We start from the raw sequence: 17,297 nt of genomic DNA, 5'->3' as shown, positions 1-17,297 counted from the left end.
TTATTTGTAGTGTCTTGCTTTAGAGACTTACTGCCATGCTATTTTAAGTAGATATGTATTACATGCATCCTTCATTTGCTTTTTGTTTTGAGTGATCTGATTCTCTGACTCGCATGCATTTTACACTAGTTCAATGCTATTGGCTACAATGGAGTTCCTCCTGATTTACATCAGTGTGAAAAGAGGGGAGAATCCACCCAACTATGCACTTCTAAAAAAAAAAGTGGGCCAAATCCTGAAGTCTGTTCTCAGCTTTCACTCAGTTCCTTGCACAGCTAAAATCCCCACGCAGGGTAGAACAAATGTTTGTTTGTGTAAAGACTGAATTAAAACTAAGTATCGAAGGATCTGGCCCAATCCGGATCAGCTGAATGTGAAGGGGAAAAGTCACTGTAGCAAACGTAATGCCAACAAGACCCTTTTTGGTCAAGAGCAAGCCATTTTCTCCCCCTACCCCCCTTAATTCTTTTCTACAATGTCTCCAAACCTATTAAGTGGTGAAAATAGCATCAATTCCTACCCTTGCCCCTGCCAATAAATAAATAAAAGGAGAGAGAGACTGAGAGAGACATAGCTGTTTGCTTCTCAAAGATCTCATCAGTGCAGAAATGGTTAAAGCTGTAGGAAGCTCTGTCGCAACAAGGGGCTTCGGGGGAGTCATCGATCTGTTGAAAAGCGGGAAGCGAGGGTATTCACTACTGGATAAAAATAATCAACTTGAGCAAGCAAATGGCACCAGTCTGTGGTTTGCCTGCACGTGATACCTTGAAGAGGAAATAGAGGATATTACTTAGAGGTAGGGAAGGGCATTGCCCCCTCAGAGTGAATCATATAACTTTGAAATGACCTTTTTCTGCAAATTTTCCATTCAGTTGCCTTGATTGAGCAAAAAAAAAAGGTGGGGAGCAGGAGGGGAAATACAAGCTCTGGTGTTTAGTCTTCACGTTGTTCAGTCACGTGCCGTTTTCCTCTGCACGGAGCCCTCAAGTCACAAGAGAGGGAAGGCTTGATTCTGAACTCATGTCTGTACACTGGTGTAGCACTAGCTTCGGTGGGATTACACTAGTGACAAATCAGGAGTACTATAAGATCCAAGTGGGGCTATATCCTCTTTGAAGGTATTTTCCACAGCAAGCTTTAAAGGCTGGTGTGTAGCATACTGTAGATGAATTCATGTGAAAAAGAGAGAGAGGGGTAGAGAAAGAAGTATGGGTAAGGATGAAAGTGGATCCAAGAAATGGAACTGTCTTCTAGTCAGAGCTGCCACAGTCTTCATGTGAAAGCTATATTTCCCTATCGGAGAAATCCCAGTTATAAACTCTCAGATCCTATCATTATCAAACTGTCGTTTTAGAAAATGTAAACCCTGTTGCCCTTATCCTGAAGCAACAAACTCTGAAGCCCAGTTTGAGCCTGTGGCCCCAACAGGAACTAGAATAGAGAATTAAACTACTGGACCCTGCTTACCAGTGTTCCCTCTGGGGCAGTGTTTATCTCTGCGATATCCTTTCTATACACTGTGCCTCAATGGCATAATCTAGCCATCAGAAAACAAAACACAGGGACTACGCCTAGCTCTGATTAAGAGGCCTGCAAGTCGTGTTGCTCCTTTTTAGTCCCAAACTGAATGAAAAAATCCAGGATGGTAGGTCATAGTGGTTTGCCAAGGTGCAGAGTAGTTGTCTCAGATGTGACTAATAACTTCAGATTTGCACAAAGTCCGGTTGAACTGTGGCACACACCTGCAGTATCACCATAACCTCCCAAAGTAGCCATGCTGTTGCTCACAATGGGTTGAATTCTGCTCCCCATTACACAAGTGTTGGTCCATTGAAGATAATACTGGTCCAAATTTTGCTCTCAGTTCTATCAGAAACTTAGGGCCTGATTCTGTGATCTTGACTCTCACCGAAAATATCGTCAACTCCAAACATTCAAAAATCACAAGTCAGGACCCCCAAAAATGATGAGATTGGCTTAACAATCATGAGATTTTTTTAAAATATTGGGCTCTTTTTTTATTTTTGTGCTGCTCTTTGAGCCTTTTAGAGTTGACATTTTTCAAGCTTTTCTCTACAACCACAAAGGCTAGCAACTTACTTTAAAAAAAAAAAAAAAAAGGCTGAGTCTCTCATAGTCACATGACTCCAGGAACTGGGGCTTTCAAAAAAAATCACCAAACATTGCAAGAGTTGGCAACATTGCATGGCGTAATCTTGAGCAGCATCCTTTACTCAAAAAAAAATCACTAAACATTGCAAGAGTTGGCAACATTGCATGGCGTAATCTTGAGCAGCACCCTTTACTCACGTGGGCTTCGACGGGATTACTCAGTTGAGTAGGTGCTACTTTATGCCTACGGGCTGCAGAATTGGACCCATAGAGGGGCTGCTGGAGAACAGTGTGTGATATAAAAGGCCTGCTACAGGTTAAACAAACCCTGCTAGTCAAGGCAAGAAATGTTGCCTCCAACACTCCTGAAAATGAAACCTTGCATTCTATGTGGCATGCTTGTCACTGTGCCAGTTGGTACCTATGGCGTGTCTCCAGGCCCTTGATAGCTGCTTGTCAGCTACTATACTCAGTATACTTTCCATCTAAGGAGAGAGAAAACTCTTCACTCTCCACCCCCAAGAATGAAAACTTGCCGGGTCTGCATCTTTTTTCCCCCCGAACTGCTTCCTCTTTTTAATGTTAAAAGCATATGCCGTACAGCTTAGTTTCATGCTGAGACTTTAACTCTTTTTCAATATTGGTTTTCATGTGGCTGTGTTAAGTGGCAGCAGCAGCTCAAGGAGTGCAACGTGACTTTGTGGCGTATAATCCTAGTCCCCAGGGGAAGGGGAAGCTTGTGCTAAGAGGTAAAACCAGGCGTGACTCCTCCACGCAGCTTGGTATAAACTCAGCACCTCAGGGAAAGCAACTATAAATATTCCCTCTGATGAGAGTGGCCCCGTTCTCTCTGTATTCATTAATGGTCCGCCGGCACTTCCATTCTGAATAGGTGTTTTGCTGGGATGTGCAAAAAAATGGTCATTCAGATGGAAAATTCTCAGCCTGAGCAACTACTGTTCCTGCAACTGAAAATGACACATTTCACCAGTGTTTATTTTATTCTCCCAAGCAATGCTGAGGCCCTCAGGTTACACATCACCTCTCCAGTCCCATCCACAACTCGTTCAGAACTGTGCTAGCCAGCATGGTGTTTGAATGCTATGGTACGATAGCTAGTGTAGCTCTGATCTCAGAGTGAAGAAAATTCTCACTGAGCAACTGTTCAAAAGAGGGCCAAGGGAGTTCCAGCTAGGAACAGGTCAAACCATGGCAATAGTTACAGAGCAATGACAGTACTGCTCTACCAGCTAAGGATCGAAGGCCTCTGTGAATATGACTTTTCTAAAATGGTTACTACAGCACCTCCTCAGCCAGTGGAGATGAGACCCTAAAGGCGTGTGAATGGAGCATATGACAACAAGAGGGAGAAAAGGCAGGTCCAGGAGCTTCTTGGGAATAGGAACTCTTCCCTTGACTTCAATAGGAGCTAGAACACCTCTCTGAAACATAGCAGATGAAGCACTCGAGCTGGGGAAGAAATGGATTGCATGTCCCAGGAAAACTTCCGAGTTTTTTTCCAGCCCAAATCAAGACTAAAAGTCAGAACCTTAAACTTTTGTAAACAGATAATTGGGGAGTGCGGGAAGGGATCAGTTTGGGTCAATTTAAATGGTTTTGTTAATGTCAAAACATTTTTGACTTTTAAATTTGTGTTTTAAAATATTTACTATAAATCATATTTTGAACTGAAAAATTGAACTTTTCATTTAAAAAATGTTGAAATTTCATAACTTTAATTTCCCTCGTTTCAAAAAATGTTGAAAAATCAAAACTGACTTTTTCCTGTGGAAAAACTTAAAATGCTGATGATTTTTCAATGGAAAAAAATGTTTTCATTGGGCGGCGGGGGGGGGGTGGGGATTCCTGACCAGCTCTGCGAAACACTCTGAAGAGTGTATGCTGCATTGAAAGCATGTTATGCAGACACAGTACAAGACAGATACCACTTGAGGAGAAACCTTTTGAGTGTTCATTTTCCAGGCCCATGGAGCAGAAGAAGCATCATGGGGTTGGTGCATTCAGGCCTTGGAATGGTAGGAGAGGGCAATACATTCTTTGAGTCTCTTTTGCCACCAGATTTATAGAGTGGAATTAGCTGCATTCATGGAAGAGCTGCACACTCCAGACACCTGCCAGGTAGCAAACCATCCCAGGGGAAATCCCATGTGGGGTAGGGAGTGTCCAGAGACTGAAGTAGACTGGAGGAAAACTTAAAAAGTTATCTAAATGAGCAATATTCCAGAGAAGAAGCTAGGTGAGGCAAAGGCCTACTATGGGAAGTCTAAGGGGGAGAGACTCAGCAGCAACAAGAGGAATCATGGTGATAGTAAGAGCACAGGGTTTGTAGTCAAGTACTCGGAGTTCCATTCCCACTGAGTCGCTTCATAACCCTGGGCAAATAAGTCACTTTCCGTGCCTTGGTTTCCCCACCTGTAAACTGAACGTAACAATGCTCTACCTTAAAGGGGTATTGCGAGGCTTTGCGTCATTGTTACAGAATCATGCTGGCAAAACGTTTCGGGATGAGGAAAATTAGCTTAAACAGAAAAAGAATGTAGAACACATTTTACACATGGAATGAATTATTTGAAGGAGCTGTTTGCCATTTCCAGAGTCAGGAACATTTGAAAAAATATATCATATTTTACCAAAATCTCATCAACTGTTCATGGGCTTTTTCTGTATTTCCTTTCCTGTCGTCTCTGGTTATGGAAGGATTTTGTTGCATGTCCAGAGAAGTTACTGTTTCCAATCAGCTGGCTGCTTTTCACTTTATTTACATCAGGATCTCTTAAATCCATCGTTTGTAACACTGCGTGCAAATTGGGAAATATCACATGCAAAGTGTCTAGCTATTTACTTACATCATGCCTGATCTGTGCATGTAATTGCAATAACTATGCATGGATATTGGGAGTGGGAGCAACTGTGTGTATATGGCCTGTGCAACTTAAAGGCCTACACTTTTCAATCAGACATATATCCATTAGCAGGTGCAGTTTGCACTTGTAACATTTGTACTCACAGAATGATGTTTGGGGAGAATTCTGAGTACACAGCAGTGGCTTTCAACCTTTCCAGACTACTGTACCCCTTTCAGGAGTCTGATTTGTCTTGTTTGCCCCCAAGTTACACCTCACTTAAAAACTACTTGGTTACAAAATCAGGCATAAAAATACAAAAAGTGTCACAGCACACTGTTACTGAAAAATTGTTTACGTTCTCATGTTTGCCATATAATTATAAAATCAGTTGGAATATAGATTATACTTGCATTTCAGTGTATAGTATATAGAGCAGTATAAACAAGTCATTGCCTTTATGAAATTTTAGTTTGTACTGACTGTGCTAGTGCTTTTTATGTAGCCTGTTGTAAAACGAGACAAATATCTCGAGGAGTTGATGTACCCCCCGGAAGATCTCTGTGTACCGCCAGAGGTACGCGTACCCCTGGATGAGACCCACTATACTAGAGCCTTTAGATGTTCAAGCCCAAAGTCAGGTCATTAGAGGCAAGTATTCACTCATGTGCCCTCAGTTTTAAATTTCAAACAGCTACCATGTCTGGAATTCTGGCCCTAACTGTGGCATTGTGAAAAGCAGGTGTGCAAAGCAGATTGTCAAAGAGAAATTTTCTTTCATACCTAACATCTTCCATAATCAACAGTGATAGGAAAAAATAATTCAAGAAAAGTCCAATGGCCAAATCCTGCTCATTTTATGTACGTGAGCAACCCCATGGAAATCAATAAGGCTATATACGTAAATAAGATGAATGGTGACCTGTGATGGCTGCAAAGGGTTTATTAGTATATATTGGGCCAGGTCCTCAGCTGGTGGAAATTGGCCTGGAGCTATGCTGACTTCCACCAGCTGATGTTGCCTTTTTAGTCTTAAGTCTTCCCTACATGCAGTTGGCGCTCCTTAATGCACATGTTTTATTAAGACTTTCCCCTAATACAGAAAAAAACAAATTATGATGGACTTTTTTAAAGAGGGAAATAAATTCCTAGTTTTATGTTAAAAAACATCTGTTGTATGTGGTGAGGTTTCTTATTGTGATTATTGGGCCAATGGCTTTTTTTCCCCGCATCCCTTAAATATGCATCTGCTTTGCACATGTAAAGACAATTGCCCACCTTCTTGAGGATGTGGTTGCACACACACTAGAGTTTTCAACAGGTGGTGCTCAAAAATTGTTTTGCATCCACGTGACAGAGCATTAAGGCATCTGACCTTTGGGGCATGCTCAACATTGAAATGTGCAGAGACACTGAAGATAACTAGTCACTTAACTGAGCACCCATTCTTAAACGGAGGCATTTGCATGGGTAAATCACTTTGATTATTTGTTTCTGAAGGCCTTGGGCCATATTCTGAGTAGGTATCTGCCTATGTGAATGTCAAAGGGGGAGTAATTTGGGATGCTGACAGTCACTTCACTATTAATATTGGCCGACAAAATACCACTGCGTATATCTGTTCTCTGACAAGTATTGCTCTTTGGAAAGACTGGTAAAGTTATACCCACAAGACTGAGCGATTGGAGATCTCCAGCTTTACGCCAGCATGGTTTCAATAGAATTAGTGGCATAAATCTAGTATAATGCAGTGAAGAACCAGGCCCCTAAATTGCACATGCAATTACCATGACAACTGTCACAAGAACATTAAATGTATGTGCAAGTGACTAGACAGATTGCTGGTCTTCTATGCATGTAATTATATTTGGTATTTCTAAGATCTCTCACCAGTTGTAAGTGTAATCATTGTAATTGTACATGCAGCTGTGAAAAGTGAGGATTAATGCTAAAGGAACTAAACGAAGGAAATAAGTTTAAACTTTCAAAATCAAATCAGTCTTTTCATAGTTTCCTGGTTTTCTTGACATAATACTGTGATAGCACAGCAGAAAATCAGATCCTCAGCATGCAGATGCATGCATGTTTGCTCATCAGGACCTACATTTTTGTATTTGAGGAAACAACTTAAGAAACACCTATCCAAAAAGGGGACAAGTGAGTGCAACAGCTGAAACACAGTATAAGACTTTGCATGATCACAACTTGTAAACGTGGGACCCAGTTTTCCATCGATGCTCCTGAGGTGAACCTCCCAATGAGAGGTTCAGTGGGAGTCCCTCTTGCACTTCTTGGAGCCAGAGTGGTCATGGACATTAGACTAAGAAACCTTCTGTGAACAGAAAGTCATAATGTTTGTATCCTGGACCATAGAAAAGAAAAAGCTTTACTAGGTCATCCCGCTCCCCCGGCAGGACTGTCTTCTCTGACAAATGATACCAGCATGGGAGAAACAGGAAAGAAACTTGGAGTCAATTCCCCCATACATCCAGGCTTAATGCAGGGCTGCGATTGGGAACATTAGGAAACTCCCTCATTCAGCCCTGCTCAGGCCAGCAGTACGTAGAGCAGCTGAGGGTCTGCTTTATGGTCCACTAGTGGAGGGTAGAGCTCTGTCACTCTTCTGCCTCACCCCGGCATGTCCCTATCCTCCTTGGCATGCCCCCTTCTCAGGGAATGGGGATGTGGCTAGCACAGGAACTGTCTCCAGCCTCTTTACTGCAGCTGGGAGTTGCCCTCTGAGAAGGGAATTCTTCACTAGCCACTTACAGCCAGAATCCAGCCCCTCAGCGTCCATGAATGGGGAGGTGACCACCAAAAAGTGGAAGGGTGAGGCCATTGTTATTGGGTTACTGTGAAATACCAGGAATCCCCAGGAATAACCTTTCGGGATGAACGGTGCATTCACTTGGCCTTGCTTTCACCCCACACAGACTAGAGGGCAGCACAATGGGACAAATCTGTTACGTAGCTATTCCCATCTACCAGGGACAGGATCTGAGCATGTTCCTTATCCAGCCTTCTTGAGCCTTCTTGTTCTTAATATAACTTTGAAAGTCTAATAGCTTGCAGCATATTAAGTGGGGCTCAAGAGGCCCATTGTTTCTTTTCTCTTTGAAATGAAAAATCTGGGATTTTTTTCTTCTACTCTTGTGCCTCAGGTGATGACTACTTGATTAATTCTGTTAGATGTTGGCTTTCAAAGGTGCATCAACTAACACAAGCTCAGGTCCTCTTGCTTCATGATGCCAGGTGGGATTCTTCCATTGCCATCCCCATCTCAGCCAGAACAGAAAGCCCCCAATGGTACCTTCAACTTCACCACTCTTGAAACCCAGCCCCTAGTGAACAAGATGAAGGTGCAACCTGTGTCGAGAATGCTGTACATGCAGGATGGATTCTGCTTGGTTCAGACCTACATATATATGTGGCACTCATTTATGCAGGGTTGGTATGGAAGAATTGGTCTCTGGGCTGGACAGTTTTGCTGTTTTTGCTAACTTGTTGGAGTTTTCTTAAAGAAACATGAGAAGAGAACACAGTCTCTCAGAAATGTTAATGTCTTCCCTCCCGTTGGCCCTCACTTTTGACATCTGCAGCCTCTGCACTTGTACAATGCCAACAGTCTGACCAGCTACCCCAGCACTTGAAATCATGAGCAAAGCTTCCCCAGATTCATGAGATTTGGCTTAAAATAGTACATTTTGCTTTCATTTTATTAGTCTTCTGAGTTTGCTTTTTAAAGCCTGTAGGCTTGAGGGTCATGTTTTCAAGCTTTTCTCTACAACCACGAGGGCCAGAAATTTACTTAAATGAGAATTGGAGCTGCTTTTTTTTTTTTAAATAACATAACTCCAGGAGCTGGGACTTCTCTTAAAAACCAGATCACAAGACTCATGATGAAGAGGTGGCATGATTGTCAGGCAAGGGCAGTTTTGTTCATTACTTTAAAGTCTTTCATTGTCCCATCAGTCTGTGCCTGTATTTCTGGGCCAGATTTGGGGGTCCTAGCTCTGCTCCTTGGTGGGACAAATGAAATGGAGAGTGTTCCTAGCAGGATAGTTGAGAGTTTCCTGACTGTAGATGAATCCCTGGGTAGCGTAAAACCAATATAACCAGCTGCTCCTCTCCACGGATATAAAGGAAGCTCCTGGGCAGGCAGGGAAGGCTCCAGAGTATGCTATAGTGATCCTCTGCCAACAGAGTTCAGGACACTGGGCTTGATGGTCCATGGGTCTCCTTCCATATGGCAATTACTGTGGTTTTTAACCTCAACAGGTTAATGAAGTGTTGTTATGGTCTTTATCTTCTGTGGCTATGGTTAGAGAAGTACCATAAACCCTGAAAGAAGAATGATCGTTGGGTTGTTACTACCATCCCCTTCTTCATGCATCATGTTCCTACTACCATCCCCTTCCTCAAATCACTTAACTGGATTTCATTCTCCTGCATAAAGTTCAAACTCTTTACCCTCACTTTCAAAGCTCTGTGTAGCTCCATCGTACCCACATTTCTCCCCTCCCCTCTTCCCACAACCCAGTCATTCCCTGTGCTGAGGCCTCGCTTCGATCCGGAATGCTCCCTTCGTGTCTCCTTCATGCACTCCTAACTTTATGCCTTCTTTCATGTCACCCCCTGCTTTTGGAACAACCTCTCAATTAATATTCAGCAAGAACCATCATTAAATAACCCAGGATGTACCCCTTCCAGGTTGGATTCCAAGTATAAGGACCACTCCCCCCTCTATTCGGAAGCTATTGTACTTTCTCACTGCAGGAGCCTCCGTGCAGGGTCTGTGCTAATTGCACAACAGGTGAAATGTGACAGTGCAACATTAAGTTCACTTAATGTGCTACCGAAATGATTTAAAGGGAACGTCACTTTAATGCAGCAACACAGGCATTTTATGGCAAAGGGTAGCCCAGCAATGAAGGGGTTACACTTATACACTGAGGGAACTGGTTTTGGTTTTGCTTGCACATAACTGAGAAATTGCAAAGTGTTGCACTTAACATGAATGCCACCCAGATTCAAAAGCACCCCCAGATTCAAAAGCACCAGCTGTTGCACCAAACCTTTCTATTCTATATACTAACGTACATAGGTTCATGTACCACTCTCATCGTTATAGTATCGGCCTGCCTTCCAGTAGTGCATGAAGCAATGTGACTAATATCTCTCGTGTTTGTTCTGTCCTGCTCTCCCAGGGTGGAAGTGTGTTCAGTGGAGTGTTCTCTGCAGCATGAATAAGTGGGCTGATTACACTTGATTTGTAAACTGAGATCTCTGTTTTAGAATGGCGGAAGATGCTCACACCCACCAAAAAGGAAAACATGAGAGGCATTCAGCCACCCAAGCTGTATGTGATTTCAAAGATACACCTGTTCATCCCGCAGTCTGATTGACTGCAATTGGAAGAACATGAGTCAATCCATGAAAGAGATGTAGAAATAGCTGGGGACATGCTTCATTTGCCACGGCAGTCATGGAAAGCCCTCAGCAGCAAGACATTATGAAATGTCAATTCAAGTACAACAAGAAAATGAAATGGGAGAGTTTTAACACATTGTATTGGATGTAAAATCAGAAATGTGCCAAGAGCTCCTAGTTAGCTTTCTAGCTGTAATGTGTTAGGGGAGCAGTGTGGAGTGGTCAGAGCAGGAGACAAGAAGTCTGAACCCATGAGTGCTAGTCTTACCTCCGCCACTGATGTGCTGTCTGACCTTGGGCAAAGCCCTTAACCTTTCTTTGCCTCTTTGTAATGTTCCCTAAAATGGACAGGATACTCACCTGCATGACGTTAATTAATTAGGGTGAGATTGAGCCCACCTGCTGTGTACATAGGGCAAGAGCAGAAGAGCCTTCCCCACATCCCACAAAGACCAAGCTGACCGGAAAGGGAATTTGGTCACAAAGTGGGTGCAGCTGCTATGTTCATCCTGGGCCCTCTGGAGCTCTGGCAGGCATTGGGCCCCCTCCAGCAACAAGACTTGCTAGAGCACCTCAGGCCACTTTACCTCTGTGGATGGGCTTCATCCTGCAAGGGGCAAAGCACCTTCGGTTCCTACTGAAGTCACAGGACGGAGCCTTAACAGCACAAAAGAGCTCTTAATGTCTGTAAAGTGCCCTTGCCTAGACTGAAGTGTTGAGTATTTACAGACAATGTTTATCTGGGGCAAAGCCAGCACCAATCCATGTGCAGCTTTGGAACAGGCCATTGTCAAAACCTCCCGGAGATCTTTACAGTTATTGGGAGGAATTCATAATGCCCAGCATCCTGGCACCTAGCTTTTAGGCCCTAGAAGATCACAGGAACAACACTGTGATCCACATAGCTGAGTTAGGCGCCAAGGCACCTTACCCAATGAATGGGGAAAGAGAGACATCTACAAAATGCAATCCGCAAAAGCGAGCACCCCAGGTAGGGACCCACCTACACTAGCCAATGGGAGATGCTGACAAGAGGAGGGCGTGTTTAAGCCCCACTCCACTCTTGGCAATAAGCACCTAAGTGGGCTACAGGGAGGCAATACACATATGGGAACCCCTGCCTGCTGTCAGGGGCCTAAGCTGTGTCTTGTGGGAATAAAATGGGCAGCTGCCTGGCTCCACACAAAATGGGGGCAGCAGAAGAGGTGGTGGGGGTGCTCACCTTTTTAACTCTTAGGTGGTTAGAGCAATCGCCTGGGATCCGGTAGGTGTGCTCAGAGGCCACCTCTCAGGGCACCTGCACCTGACTTAAGTGGACAGATGCTTGTCTTCTGCCTCTTCTGGAGCTTAGGTGGGAGAGAGGGATCTAGGTTTTAGAGTGATGGCAGTGCTCATGCTCATAGACACCTAAAACCCTAAATAACTTAGGCTCCAAGTGAGTTTAGATGCCTACTGGGCTCAGCAGGAGTTTTGTGGATCACAGTGGAGCCTACAGCTGGGATTTGGGTGCCGAAACCCAACACCTAGGCCCCTTTGTGGATCCTACTCTTTTCCTTTTGGCAAACACTTAGCTTATCTTTGCCCTGAGGAGGCAAAAAGCTAGCGTGGATCTGACTTGTTTGCTTCTTCACTGGAACAGGGTAAAGGGGCATTGCCTGGCTCCTGGTGCACAAGGAGTTAAATTTATTTTCCTCCTTACTCTCCCCACCCTGCACAGGTGCACTGCATAAATTGGCTGTTTGCAGAGGCAGAAAGTAGGGAGGGTTTTATGCCCAGGGTTACAGAGCTAGGCTGTATCTCAGGCTGTGGGAATTTTCTGTCCCTTCGTTTGTCAGTTGTTGATTTCAGCTTCTAAACATCCTCCTTCAAAGAGACTCTCCAGTGTGCGTTTCCATCCAGTCCCCCTGCTTGCATTTATTTGAGCATCAGTTTTGTTGATTATATGAGCAACAGGGTTTATTATATTATAGACCCTACAGTAAACCAAACAAAGGGAAAATTCTGTAGGGCTGCTCATGTGCATAAAGTTACGCATGTGCATAAATGTTTGCAGGATTAAGGACTGAAGACTGAGCTGGAAGATTAGATATAGTCATGCATTTTCCTGATAGATTTTAAAAAAAGAGATATGCAAGTGTCTCTTTGCAGCAAGTATGTAAAGATTATATTTCATGCGAATGGGCCCACAGTCCATTCTACTTTCAGTTGAATGTTAATGGGACTTATTCTCATACTTCAAGGTAAGAATAGACCCATTAGAGATGTATAATACTGTTTCACCCTTGACTACATGGAGTGATGAGGGGAGAGAGAGAGAGAAGCAATCTTATGCCAGTTTCTTGTAGGGTTATCACCTTTCTGACTTTGCCCTCAGGAATACATTTTGCTGCATTATGAGGCTATTATACTGCCACCGTGTTGCATCAGCCCTCAAGAGTTTTTCTGAGAATGTTCTAATGCCCTGAATGATACAGGACACACCTGTCAAAATCAGCCTGTTTGCTAAAAAAAGGGATGATTGGCAAAGTAAGATTGACTTCAATGCCAAACAGGTAAGGATAAGCCCAACGATCTAGCCAGCTTTCTATCCACCTTATAGTCCATTAATCCAATCCATACTTTTTAAACTTGCTGGCAAGAATACTGTGAGAGACTGTATCAAAAGCTTTGCTAAAGTTCTCTGAAAACATCTCCTCAATGTGCAGTGGCAGTCAAAAAAGCTAACAGACTGTTAGGAATCATTAAGAAAGGGATAAGTAATAAGACAGAAAATATCATAATGTCACTATATAAATTCATGGTACACCCACACCTTGAATAGCGCATGAAGTTCTGGTCACTTCATCTCAGAAAAGATATATTTGAATTGGGAAAAGTACAGAGAAGGGCAACAAAAATGATTGGGTTATGGAACAGCTTCCATAGGAGGAGAGATTAAAAAGCTGGAACTGTTCATCTTAGAAAAGAGATTACTAAAAGGGCCTGGTCTACACTACGGGGTTAGGTTGAATTTGGCTGCATTAGGTTGATTTAAAAATGACTGCATCCACACAACCAAACCCATTCTGTCGACCTAAAGGGCTCTTAAAATCGACTTCTGTATTTCTCCCTGACGAGGGGAGTAGCACTAAAATTGACCTTTCTGGGTCGAATTTTGCGTAGTGCGGACGCAAATTGACGGTACTGGCCTCCGGGAGCTATCCCAGAGTGCTCCATTGTGACCGCTCTGGACAGCACTTTGAACTCTGATGCACTAGCCAGCTACACAGGAAAAGCCCTGGGAACTTTTGAATTTCATTTCCTGTTTGGTCAGCGTGGCGAGCTCAGCAGCACTCAGCAGCACAGGTGACCATGCAGTCCCCCCAGAAAAGAGCGTAGAATGTTTCTATGCTTCCCCTATCATCTCCGTCCCTGAGGTTATCGCAGATTAGAAGGCGAAAAAACCGCACTCGCGATGACATGTTTTCCGAGCTCATGCAGTTCTTCCCCACTGATAGGGCACAGCTTAATGCATGGAGACATTCAATGGCAGAGGCCAGGAAAGAATTAAGTGAGCACAAAGAGTGGAGACAGGATGCGATGCTGACGCTAACGGGGGAGCAAACGGACATGATGAAACATCTGTTGGAGCTGCAGGAAAGCCAACAAGAGCACAGACCCCGGCTGCATCCACTGTATAACCGCCTCCCCTCCTCCCATGTTCCATAGCCTCCTCACCCAGATGCCCAAGAATGTGCGGGGGGGAGGGCTCCAGGACCTAGCCACCCCACTCCAGAGGATGGCCCAAGCAACCGAAGGCTGTCATTCAAACAGTTTCATTTTTATTGTGGTTACAATAAGCAATGTGGCCTTGTCCTTCCCTCCTCCTCCACCCCACCCAGGCTACCTTGTCCGTTATCTCATTTTTATTTTAATGAATAAAGAAAGAATGCATGGTTTCAAAACAATAGTTACTTTATTTCGAAGAGGGGAGGGTGGTTGGCTTACACAATGGCTTACACAAATCAACAAATGGGACAGGTTTGCATCATGGAGAAACACACACAACTGTCACACCGAAGCCTGGTCAGTCATTAAACTAGTTTGCAAAGCCTCTCTGATGCGCAGCGCACCTTGCTATGCTTTTCTAATCACCCTAGTGTCTGGCTGCTCAAAATCAGACGCCAGGCAATTTGCCTCAACCTCCCACCCCACCATAAACATCTCCCCCTTACTCTCTCAGATATTATGGAGCATACAGCAAGCAGCAATAACAATGGGAATGTTGGTTGCGCTGAGGTCTGACCTAGTCAGCAAACAGCACCAGCGAGCTTTTAAACATCCAAAGGCACATTCTACCATCATTCTGCACTTGCTCAGCCTATAGTTGAACTGCTCCTTCCTGCAGTCCAGGCTTCATGAGCCATGGGAGCAAGGGGTAGGCTGGGGTAGGCGTGACCGCATAGTGTTGCTGGCTGGGAGAGCAGCCTGAAGCAGAAGCCTCCAGCTCGCATGATATTCCAGGCAGGACTGAATCTCCATGAGACGAAACTTAAAGAAGAGAATGACCTGGAGTCTCTGGCTCCTATTCAGTGCTCTAAGAGGAGGATAGTCGTGTCTGTCCAGGCGCCCCTGATCGACCTCACCGAGGTCTGCCAGGAGCACCCAGGAGATGTACGATGGCTATCAGTACTACTGCACTGTCTTCCATGAAGGCAAGGAGATGCTGCTCTGTAGCAATGCAGTACCGCTTCTGCCAGCATCACCCAGGAGACATCCGGTGACGGTGAGCTGAGCGGGCTCCATGCTTGCCGTGGTATGGCGTCTGCACGGGTAACCCAGGAAAAAAAGCACAAAACAATTGTCTGCCGTTGCTTTCACGGACGGAGGGAGGGAGGGGGATCTGACGACATGTACCCAAAACCATCCGCGACAATGTTTTTGCCCCATCAGGCATTGGGAGCTTAACCCAGAATTCCAATGGGCAGCGGAGACTGCAGGAACTGTGGGATAGCTACCCACAGTGCACCGCTCTGTAAGTCGATGCTAGCCACGGTAGTGAGGATGCACTCCGCCGACTTAATGCACTTAGTGTAGACATATGCAATCAACTGTATAAAATCGGTTTCTAAAAATCGACTTCTATAAAATCGACCTAATTTCATAGTGTAGACATACTAAGGGGGGAGATAACAGAGGTCTAATAAATCACAAATGGTATGGATAAGTGAATAGGGATGTGTTATTTATCTCATCACGTAATACAAGAACCAGGGGTCACCAAATAAAATTTATAGGAAGCAGGTTTAAAACAAATATAAAGAAATACTACTTCACACAACACCCACAGGATGTTGTGAAGGCCAAAAATATAAGTGGGCTCAAAAAAGAATTAGAGAAGTTCATGGAGGATAGATCCATCAATGGCTATTAGCCAAGATGGTCAGGGATGCAACCCTATGCTCTGGGTGTCCCTAAACCTCTGACTGCCAGGAGCTGGGACTAGATAACAGGGGATGGATCACTCGACAATTGTCCTGTTCTGTTCATTCCTTCTGAAGCACCTGGCACCGGCCACTGTCAGAAGACAGGATATTGGGCTAGATGGGCTAACCCAGTATGGCCGTTCTTATGTTCTTATATAACATGTCACTGGACCAGGAGCCAGAACTCCTCACTTCTTTTCTTGTCTCTGTCACTGACTCACTATGGAACCTTGGGCAAGTTACTTAGGGTGGATAAATACTTAAATAGTCATTTGGGCGAGAGAAGGAGAATGACTGCCTAGTCCACTGGTTAGGACACCTACCTGGGAGGTGGGAGACACTGGGTCCAGTCCTCCTGCTCCAATCACTTTTCTTATTAAACCACTGTGAACAGCTTCAACAGCGGAGATTGAAGGAACCCTGCATCAGAGTATCCCACGGCTCCATGGTTAGAGAATGCTCCTGAGAGGTGGGAGACAACTGTTCAAACCCCTTTTCTGCCTCTGGGAAATTGTGGGGAATTGACTTGGGGTCTCCCACATCCCTGGTGTGTGCTGTAACCATTGGGATAAAAGTTATATGGTGTCCATCACCCTCCCCCCACACCTCCTCCTTTATTTTGAATGAGACCCAATCCAGTAGGTGGGCTCAGAGGTCCCCTACCAGATCCGGTTCTGTCCATGACTTAGACGGCTGAATGCCTGTCTGTCCCTGGGTTGTGAATCACTCTGGGGCTTAGGTGCGGAGACAGGCATTCAGATACCTAGAGGGAGGTAGCAGTGCATGTGCCCGTCACCAAAAACTTAAGCATATAGGGAAATTTTACACTGAAAATTTAGGCACCAAGTGAGTTTAGGCACCTAGGGGATTTGGTGGGAGCTTTGTGGATCATACTGGAGCCAAAACTGGGACTGAGGCACTTAAACCTTAGGTGCCTACGTGTGCAGTTCTGGCACCTAGGGACCTTTTGTGGATGTGGGCCTTAATCTCTCTGTGTCTCAGTTTCTCCTTCTGTGAAATGGGGATGATTTTGCAAGGCCTAATTAATTAATGAGCTCCTCAGATGACAGATACTGGAGAGTGTAGATAGGAGGGAGATATAGGGAAAAAAATGGCTTGAGGACCAGGAACATATGTTAGGACTTGAAGTGGAAGGATATATAATAAGATGATGGGTAAATCAGAATAGGGGTGAGGATCACAGCAGACAAAGGTGGAGTTTAAGCTCAGCACAGCAGAGGTTAGAATCATAGAATATCAGAGTTGGAAGAGATCTCAGGAGGTCATCTAGTCCAACCCCTGCTCAAAGCAGGACCAATCCCCAACTAAATCATCCCAGCCAGGGCTTTATCAAGCCTGACCTTAAATACCTCTAAGGAAGGAGATTCCACCACCACCCTAGGTAACCCATTCCAGTGCTTTACCA

Source organism: Chelonia mydas, chromosome 13 (genome assembly GCF_015237465.2).
Source record: "Chelonia mydas isolate rCheMyd1 chromosome 13, rCheMyd1.pri.v2, whole genome shotgun sequence".
In the NCBI taxonomy this organism is placed as follows: Eukaryota; Metazoa; Chordata; order Testudines; family Cheloniidae; genus Chelonia; species Chelonia mydas.
The sequence above is the reverse complement of the archived record's forward strand: the minus strand, read 5'-3'. Positions refer to the sequence as shown.